This window comes from Pelodiscus sinensis, chromosome 12 (genome assembly GCF_049634645.1).
Source record: "Pelodiscus sinensis isolate JC-2024 chromosome 12, ASM4963464v1, whole genome shotgun sequence".
In the NCBI taxonomy this organism is placed as follows: Eukaryota; Metazoa; Chordata; order Testudines; family Trionychidae; genus Pelodiscus; species Pelodiscus sinensis.
Window position 1 is genome coordinate 35,806,009 of NC_134722.1, and position 8,564 is coordinate 35,814,572.

General features: G+C 38.8%; 1 long non-coding RNA gene across 1 annotated transcript; it reads right to left on the reverse strand.

Annotated features, from left to right (window-relative positions):
- Positions 1-394: 394 nt before the first annotated feature.
- LOC142831164 (uncharacterized) lies at positions 395-7,028 on the reverse strand. The gene is made up of 2 exons (XR_012906835.1): positions 6,385-7,028; positions 395-665 (listed from the first exon to the last, which is right to left on the reverse strand). It is a non-coding gene; the product is annotated as an uncharacterized LOC142831164 (long non-coding RNA).
- Positions 7,029-8,564: the final 1,536 nt, after the last annotated feature.

Here is an 8,564-nt window from a genome sequence, read left to right on the forward strand (position 1 = left end):
GGGTGTGGGTGTGTACATGTTAGAAACAAAAAGACAGACACATTTGAGATGTAAAGTCCTTTATTTATGGTATATGAAATTATCAGTGTAGAATTCATAATGTAACTTAGTGGTACAGTATTATTTAAATAGCACGTCTAGTGACCATTGTGAATCTTATATATTAGATCATAATAATGAAAACAACTACACATATAATAATTTAAATTTAAACTGCACCTAACCACCGAGGTTCCCAAATTACTCTCAACATTTTTTCAGTCATTTTTTTCACTATTAAAAATGTATCATCCTTATACTCCCTTTACAAATGGAGAAACTGAGGTACAATGAATCTAAATGACTTGCCTAATGAATCTGGAGACTGGGGGACATCAAATAACAGAACATGTACTCGCTTTCTGTTTCTTTTTATTTGCACCATGAGTAGGTGTGTGTGTGTGTACATCTACTGTTTTAATCCTACCAGAAAGGCGATATATCTTAAAAGCAGGAGAATGTCCCAACTTTTTGGAGGTATCTCTGAAAAGTTTTCATCACTGGGGTTTCATGATGCTTTTATTCAAATGCCTGCTATTATAGCCAATTGACGAGCTTCACAAATGTTCCTTTGACGTTGTGATGGTAACATCTTCTGCTTCATTCTTGTTACTAGTCCTGATAACCTGATAATGAACAACATATACAACATTTATTGGATAGTAAACCAATCCACTCTTGACAATGCCAGGCTAATGCTATGTATGATTATGGATTTTATACTTAACATTGTAGAAGGCAAAGACGCAACCAGTCATTTACACAGCTTGTTCATCGCTAACAGAACAAAGTACTGTGGTTTTCCTTTTATTAACACTCTTACTTTTTTTCTATCTTGTATGGTAAAATAGCAGGTGATCCTGAACACAGCAGTACACATACCTAAGGGAATAATGCTCTACCATGGAATCGCTGTACACTGTACCATGGAATCACTGAACAACTCTGTCTCCAATAAAAACATTGTGAGGTCATTAGCTTTCCTGACCACCCACTCAGATGCACACATGCTTTATTCCACATACCCTCAATCATAAAACTACCCCTCAAAACTAAAATAGCTATTGGAGAAAATCTAACTTCTTTTGGCGATAAAGCTCATAGCATAGAATGCAAAGCCCCGTTATAAGAAAATCATTCTCTCATTTCAGCAGTGCAAAAAGTGGACCTAACCATATTACAAGAAATCAATCTAAGGCCTGCAAAGCCTGAAAAATTGAAATGTGAGGTGGATCCATATTCTCATACCTTATAAAGAAATCGAGGGTATGTCTACACTACAGCATTATTTCAAAATATCTAATTTCAAAATAGTTATTTTGAAATATCTTATTTAGAAATAACACTTCTATACACAAAATGCATTTTGAAGTAGCTTTTCGATATTTCAAAATAGCGCATCCACACTGATTGGACATTGAATCACATGTAAGGTGAACCGGAACTAGTTCTGGCAGGGCATCAGGTCAGAAGTTACCTTGTGGCCAGGGCGGCCAGCACAGCACCCTGGGAAGGGTTGGAGGCCCCCTATTTCGAAATAAGCATCTACACAGTACTTATTTCGAAATAGCAATTTCAAAATTGGCGCTATTCCTCGTGGAATGAGGTTTACCAATTTCGAAATAAGCCCTCCACTATTTTGAATTAATTTTGAAATAGCAGGTGGCTTGTGTAGATGCTAAGAAAGTTATTTCAGAATATTTGCTGTGTAGACACACCCTAAGAGAACTTACCATTTTAGTTTAAGTCACTGCAGTGCACCTTCCAAATGGAATTTGGATCCTAGTAATTTTAGGTTCTCCATAGCAATGTATATTTCTGTCTCTCTGTGCAATGAGATAAAGGTTCTAACTCAATGGGCTCTACATCTTTCTGGTTTCCAATGACAACACAGTCTACCTGAGCTTTGTTCTCAGGCTTACTGTTGCCTCTTCAGACCCCTCCGATGTGCACGTTTTCTTTCTGATCTCTCCAAAACATTAACTAATGAACGTTTAATAATCTAGGAGGACACCTCAACATAAGATCCAAAATAACACATGTACATATTCATCAAAAAGATTGTTAATTTAAAACATCCTTTGCAGTGGAAACATCAATCTGATTATAGAAATTCCTTCTGGAGTTAAGCTGTAGCAAACTACTTCCACTGACAATATTGTAACAGTGCATAGCTCCTGTCATGGCTCCTTCCCCACTCTGGCATGATAAATGCAGAAGTGGGGGCCAGCAAGTGTACCCCAAAGCCTTATCTACCAGGCTTTGGTATAAAACTTCCCCCAAGATCTTAAAAACCCTAGATCTTGGGAATAAAACTTCCGCTGCCACCACCCAAATGTTGCTAAAGAAACCAGGGGAAAGATCATTTGGGAAATCTTCCCCCTAAAACAAAAATCAGGACACACCATTAACCACTGCCAGGTTAATACAAGAAAAGAAAGAACTTTTATTATTACAACAATATTCTGGTTGCAAGTATAATGACTAGAGAGGAAGGTAACAAAATATACTCATGGAGAAACTCCATGGGCCTAGAACTTAGTTACAAAGAAAGCCAAAACATCTTTTAAGCAGTGCCAGATCTCAGATCCCATACCCAATCCATAACACAATAAAACCTAACGAAACTACCTAAACTTTACCCTACTTACAGAAAATGAAGAATGGTGTCTTGGAGAGAGAGAGAGACATGCTTGTCCCTCTCTGTAGCTGCAGAGAACTCACAGAGAGAAAATGGAGAAAAGAAAAAAACCCAAATTCCTTTGTCCCAGGTTGAAACTCCCTCCTACATTCCTACTGGTCACTCCACCTGGCTAGGTGTAGTTAACCCCTTAATCCCCAGGCTGCTGGCTAACCCTCATAATCATGACAGCTCCCCTCTCCAAGCTAAATCCAGAAGACCTTACTCATCATTTAGTTATAAATATTTCTCACTGGTGTTAAGATTCAAGGCCTTCATGGATGTCCACAAAGAATTCCAAATATCTGTTAAATTGGGTCATGAACTGAATTACACTGATCTTAGGCTACATCATTACAACACCAAGGAACACTTAATTATGAATCAAGCTGTTCATTGAAGCACTTTATCTTTTGTTTCTGCTGTGAAGAAGTATTAAAAGTTTAGATTATAACTAGCATATTTGCTACACAATTAGTAATTAATTACACTCAGGTTATACAGTAAATCAGGGGTTTGTAAGGTTCATTTCCCACATCCCTGTGTAATGACCACTCTGAAGCAGAAACATCTAGGACTAAAAGCATGAACACAGAGCTTGAAATGAAGAGTCTGGACTCTGTAATCGATGACTATGACATCTCCTATCATCTGTAGATGGGATACTAGGAAGACCTTTGACAAAGTCACAATACTGGATTACACATGCAATTCATTTTTGCTGTTTGTATTAATATCCTTTATTTGGCTAAAAATGAAAAAAAGCACTTTCATGGATGGATTGTAGCTGCTGGTGGAAATTTGAGAGAGTTTAGCTTGGCCGTCCAAAGGCAGAAATTATTGTTGATGTATCTCAAGTCTATCATTGGTTTTTGGTGGATTTGTTCAGAAATTCTTCTTCAAAGTGGCCCGTGAAAAGTTGGCTAATTGGAGAGCCACCCCGGTATTCATGGCTGTTCCCATAGCTTGAACAAAGTATTCCTTGTTGAATATAAAATTGTTATGAGTGAGGATGAAATGGATAAGTGATATGGAGTCCTTTAGTCTCTATGTAATCAGTCCCTCAGATATCCACCCCATGCCAAGCTCATCCATTCACTTCACCTTGACTGGTCCCTTGAAATATATGTAAACTATATTTGCTATACAATTTGTTCCATGTTGTACTTAGCTGTGATGCTCTGAATACATTTTCCCTATCTGAAGAGCTTTTTGTAAGCTCAAAAGCTTGTTTCTCTAACCTGCCAAAGTTGGTCCAATAAAAGATATTACCTCACCCATATTGTCTCTCTCATATTGTGGGACCAATATAGTTACAGCAATACTGAATATAAAAACTGGCTTCCAATCACATGAAACATCTGACATGAAGATTATATTAAAAATCAAAAACATTTAAAATTAGACAAAGGTGTTCAGCATTAAAACATACAAATTATTGTCAAATTACTAACAAAATATATGGGAACTTTGAAGCAATGAATTGAGATGGAATTGTGTTCTAAAACTTATTCATAAGTGTTTGAGGGACCTTTGAAGGTGCACTCTCATGGTGGACACAGCTTTGACGTCACAGAATGGATACTATTTACTCAAGAATTTGCTGGAAATCTTCCCAAAACCGATAGACATACTTTGGGAATGAAAGATAGCAATTCTTTTCGAAGATAAAACCCCAGGGAGAATTAATTTTGTACTGAAGTCAGATCTCATTCCATTCAATCAACTGTATTATATCTTGGGAAATAGCTCATATAATTGCGACACATCAAATGTGAAGGAAGTGCTTCCTTAGAACTACACTGCCGACAAAAACAGAACAAGAACAAACACACAACTTAGTGGGGTACAGAACAATGGATTAACACCTTCTTGGAGGCTAATTTAAAAAAAGAGTTAACTTTGCAAGATCTAATGATGTCTGGATGACTCTTTTCTGATATAGACTGAACAGAACTTAACATTTGGAAATTTAAGCACACTATGCTAAAGATTCTCAGAGAGACAGCCATGTTAGTCTATAACTTTATGATTCTATATATTTTGGTTAGTCTCAAAGGCTATGTCTAGACTACATGGCTCTGTCGCCAGACCCATGTAGATTAGTTTTCTAGACATACCCAAATGAAGCGGTGATTTAAATAATCGCCGCTTCATTTAAATTAAAATGGCTACTGCGCTGTGCCGATCAGCTGTTTGGCAGCACAGCGCTGTAGTCTGGACGCTCCGTGTTCGACATCAAAGGCATTTGTCGACCTTCCCGTAAACCTCATCCCACGAGGCATATTGGGGAGGTCGACAAATGCCTTTGATGTTGACCGCGGAGCATCCAGACTACAGCGCTGTGCTGCCAAACAGCTGATCGGCACAGCGCGGCAGCCATTTTAATTTAAATGAAGCGGCGATTATTTAAATCGCTGCTTCATTTGGGTATGTCCAGTAAACTAATCTACATGGCTCTGGTGACAGAGCCATATAGTCTAGACATACCCTAAGGGTACATCTACACAGCTGGGCTTAACTCAAAATAAGAGAAGAGTGAGGGGGTATTTGATAGCAGCCTTCAACTTCCTGAAGGGAGGTTCCAAAGAAAATGAAGAGAGGCTGTTCTTAGTAGTGACAGAAGGCAGAACAAGGAGCAATGGTCTCAAGTTACAGTGGGGGAGATTTAGGTTGGATATTATGAAAAACTATTTCACTAGGAGGGTGGTGAAGCACTGGAATGGGTTACCTAGGGAGGTGGTGGAATCTCCATCCCTAGAGGTTTTTAAGTTTTGGCTTGACAAAGCCCTGGCTGAGTTGATTTAGTTGGGATTGGTCCCTCTTTGGGACCTCCTGAGGTCTCTTTCAGCCTTATGATTCTATGATTCTAAGCTATGCAAATTGAGCTACGTCAATTACGTAACTTATTTCAAAGTAACTTATTTCGAAATTGGGAGCATCTACACAGCACTTATTTCGAAATAGAGCATTCCTCCTCTGACTCTGACTTCCCTTACTCCTTGTACAATGAGGGTTACACGAGTCAGAGAAAGCAGTCCTCCAGCTTGACAGCATTTCAACATTATTTTGAAATAACTGCCTGCTGTGTAGATGCAGACTGAGTTTTTTTGAAATAACACTAGTTATTTTGAAATAATGTTGCTGTGTAGACCTATTCTTAGGACCACTCAATCTTTTTATGCTATAGATGTCATACTTGACCCTTTATATCTTCTCCAAAAATACCCTTCTGCCTAGAGGTCACCAGAGATCATATGTACCAGTCTCACTAGTTCCCTGATATGAGGATGGGAGGAAGAGAACACTTTGCTCTTGCTTCTCTTTCTTTTTCAATTTAAATTTTCTAACACTTCTAGTTTTGTTTTTAATCAGTTAAGCCTGGAATATTTTCATTACAAAGGAAGGCACGATAAGAGCCTGATCCAAAGTCCAATGAAGCCAAGGGGAGCCTTTTCATTTACTTCAGTGAATTTTAGAGCCTGTTTGTATTAATGCATCCATTTCTGCATTCTTCAACTATCTGTCAAGGCAGTTACAGAGCTTACAAGTTTAGTGTAGCAATGTATTTTCTATTTTAAAATGTAAAAACATCCTGTGTGCTTTTCTTAAGAAAGGAAAACATCGTCTTTTATTATGTTTTCTTTGAAAAGACCAGAACTTACCTTTCTCAACCACTCTGTCTTTTGGCTTGGGCCTGTATTTCCTCCTTCAAATTTTCAAGCTTCTCTATAGATTGTGCTTGGGGTTTCTGTTGTTTTCACTTTCTTCAGCAGCTGATCAAACTTGGAGTTCAGTAACTTCAGCATAGAATTCATTGTCTTCAATGAGGCAGAAATCTGATTATTTTGAATACTCGTGCCAGCAGCTTCAGAACTCACAGGCAACTCCAGAAGACCTTCCCTAGCAGCAACAGATATTGCTTTGTGTGACAAAGAGGAGACTCTGGCTCTAAGGCAAGTTTTAGAGGAGGCAAGTTTCCCTTGGGTTTGCTTCTTGGTACCTTGCAAAAATCTCTCTTGAAATCCTGAGAAAATCCCCAAACTGGCTAATTTCCTGGGGGTGCAAAATGAGTGGGGTACTATTATTAGTGCTACTGATCGGTCACTTGATTAAGAAATTTCACTGGCACAAATCTTTGCAAAACACTTATACCAAATGGTGCCAAAAAAAGATAGGCTTCTGAATGGAAGATGTCTGGCTTTGTGTATGGTTATAATCTTTTTCTTTCTAAACCTTTGGGTGATCCATAAAAGAGCTCAAATACAAACCAGTAACCCATAAATATGGGACTCAGCTAGACTGTTTTTATCTCTCTGGATTCCAGTGACATCACAGTAAACCTCATCTTAGCTGTCACAGTTACTAAGATTCCTTTGGATATCTATGGAGTGCTTTTATGGAAAGCAGGATAGATAGCAGTTGTATCATGGCATGGGGCTCAGCATTCTGTTCCTAGTTCCACTGCTAATCGACTGGATGACTTTGAACAAGTCACTGCACCTCCCTGTCTTGGCTTTGCCATCTGTAAAATGAAGATAATTACATGTACCTTACTTTTGTGATCTACCAATGAAAAGCACTATATAAGAGAAGTAGGTATTATCATTATAGCTTCAACCCACTGAAATTCACCCTGCTTTTTGGGTGTCCACGCAAAATACAAACATCTACAAGGTTTTCAGGAACCTCTAATCCAAGCTAACTAGCCCCAGGCAGATGTTTCCACAAACCTCTTAAAGGATTTGCATGGTAGTATGGAATCCAGAACTATCCCTTTCCTCTGTAAATCTGCCTTCAACAAGCCTTGAGAACTCCTCCTTCTGGATTCCTCTTCTCCACAGGCTCTTGGACATTCTCATGCAACTACCAACCCCTCTCTTTTATTCTGAAGTGCCTTCTGCAGGAAAAGTCCTAGGAGCCATTATCAGTCTCACTCCTCAAAGTTATTGGGGCTTGGACCATGCTTCATGCTGAATCAAATCCTTAAACTGATTCAGCAATAAGATACTGTTGCAAAAAAAGCCTCCACAAATGCACTTTTCAGTTGCACTAACAGAGGCATTGCATACAAGTTATGGAAGGTGACAGCAACATTGGTTAGGCCTCATCTGGAGTACTGAGTCCAATTTTGGTCACTAATGTACAGAAAGAATGTACAGACACTGTAAAGGATCCAGAGGCCAGCAGCAAATATGATTAAAGCAATGGAATGAAAGATGTCTGAACAAAGGCTGAAGAAACTGGGTATGTTTAGTTTGAAAAGGAGGAGATTAACCGGGGATGTTAGGACAAGGGCAGGACAAAAGGCAATAAGTAAACCATAGCATAGCAGAGTTATAGTGTTAAAAATTCCTCAGTGTAAGAACAGAGGAGCAATAGAACAGATAGGTAAGGAGACTGTGGAACCTCCCTTTCTGGAACCTCCTTTTCAAAAGGAGACCATGTCCGGGTATGACCTGTAATATGGTTTAAACAATACACTGATGGGCAGCCTGAAAAAAAGAGTGTAGCAGCTAACACTTGATACTGCCAGAAAGCCCCAATCCTGCAATAAACCCTTTCACATTGGCTCTGATAGGGCAGGGGCTGCATGTGTGGTGCCAATTATAGGATTAGGGTTGAATTTATTTCTTACTTGCAGGACTTGCAACACTCTTGTTGCAGAAATGTTATGGCTTTGGGGCTAAGCCATTTTAAAAGCCCTACAACTCCGTGTTCCTTTTGGGATGCCAAAAGCAAACAAATGATTGATTTCTCTCACCAAACTATTTTCCAAAACTTTGTGCGCTACTGGCAACACAATACAAATAAATTCTACCAGAAATGTGAACAAAATCCAAGC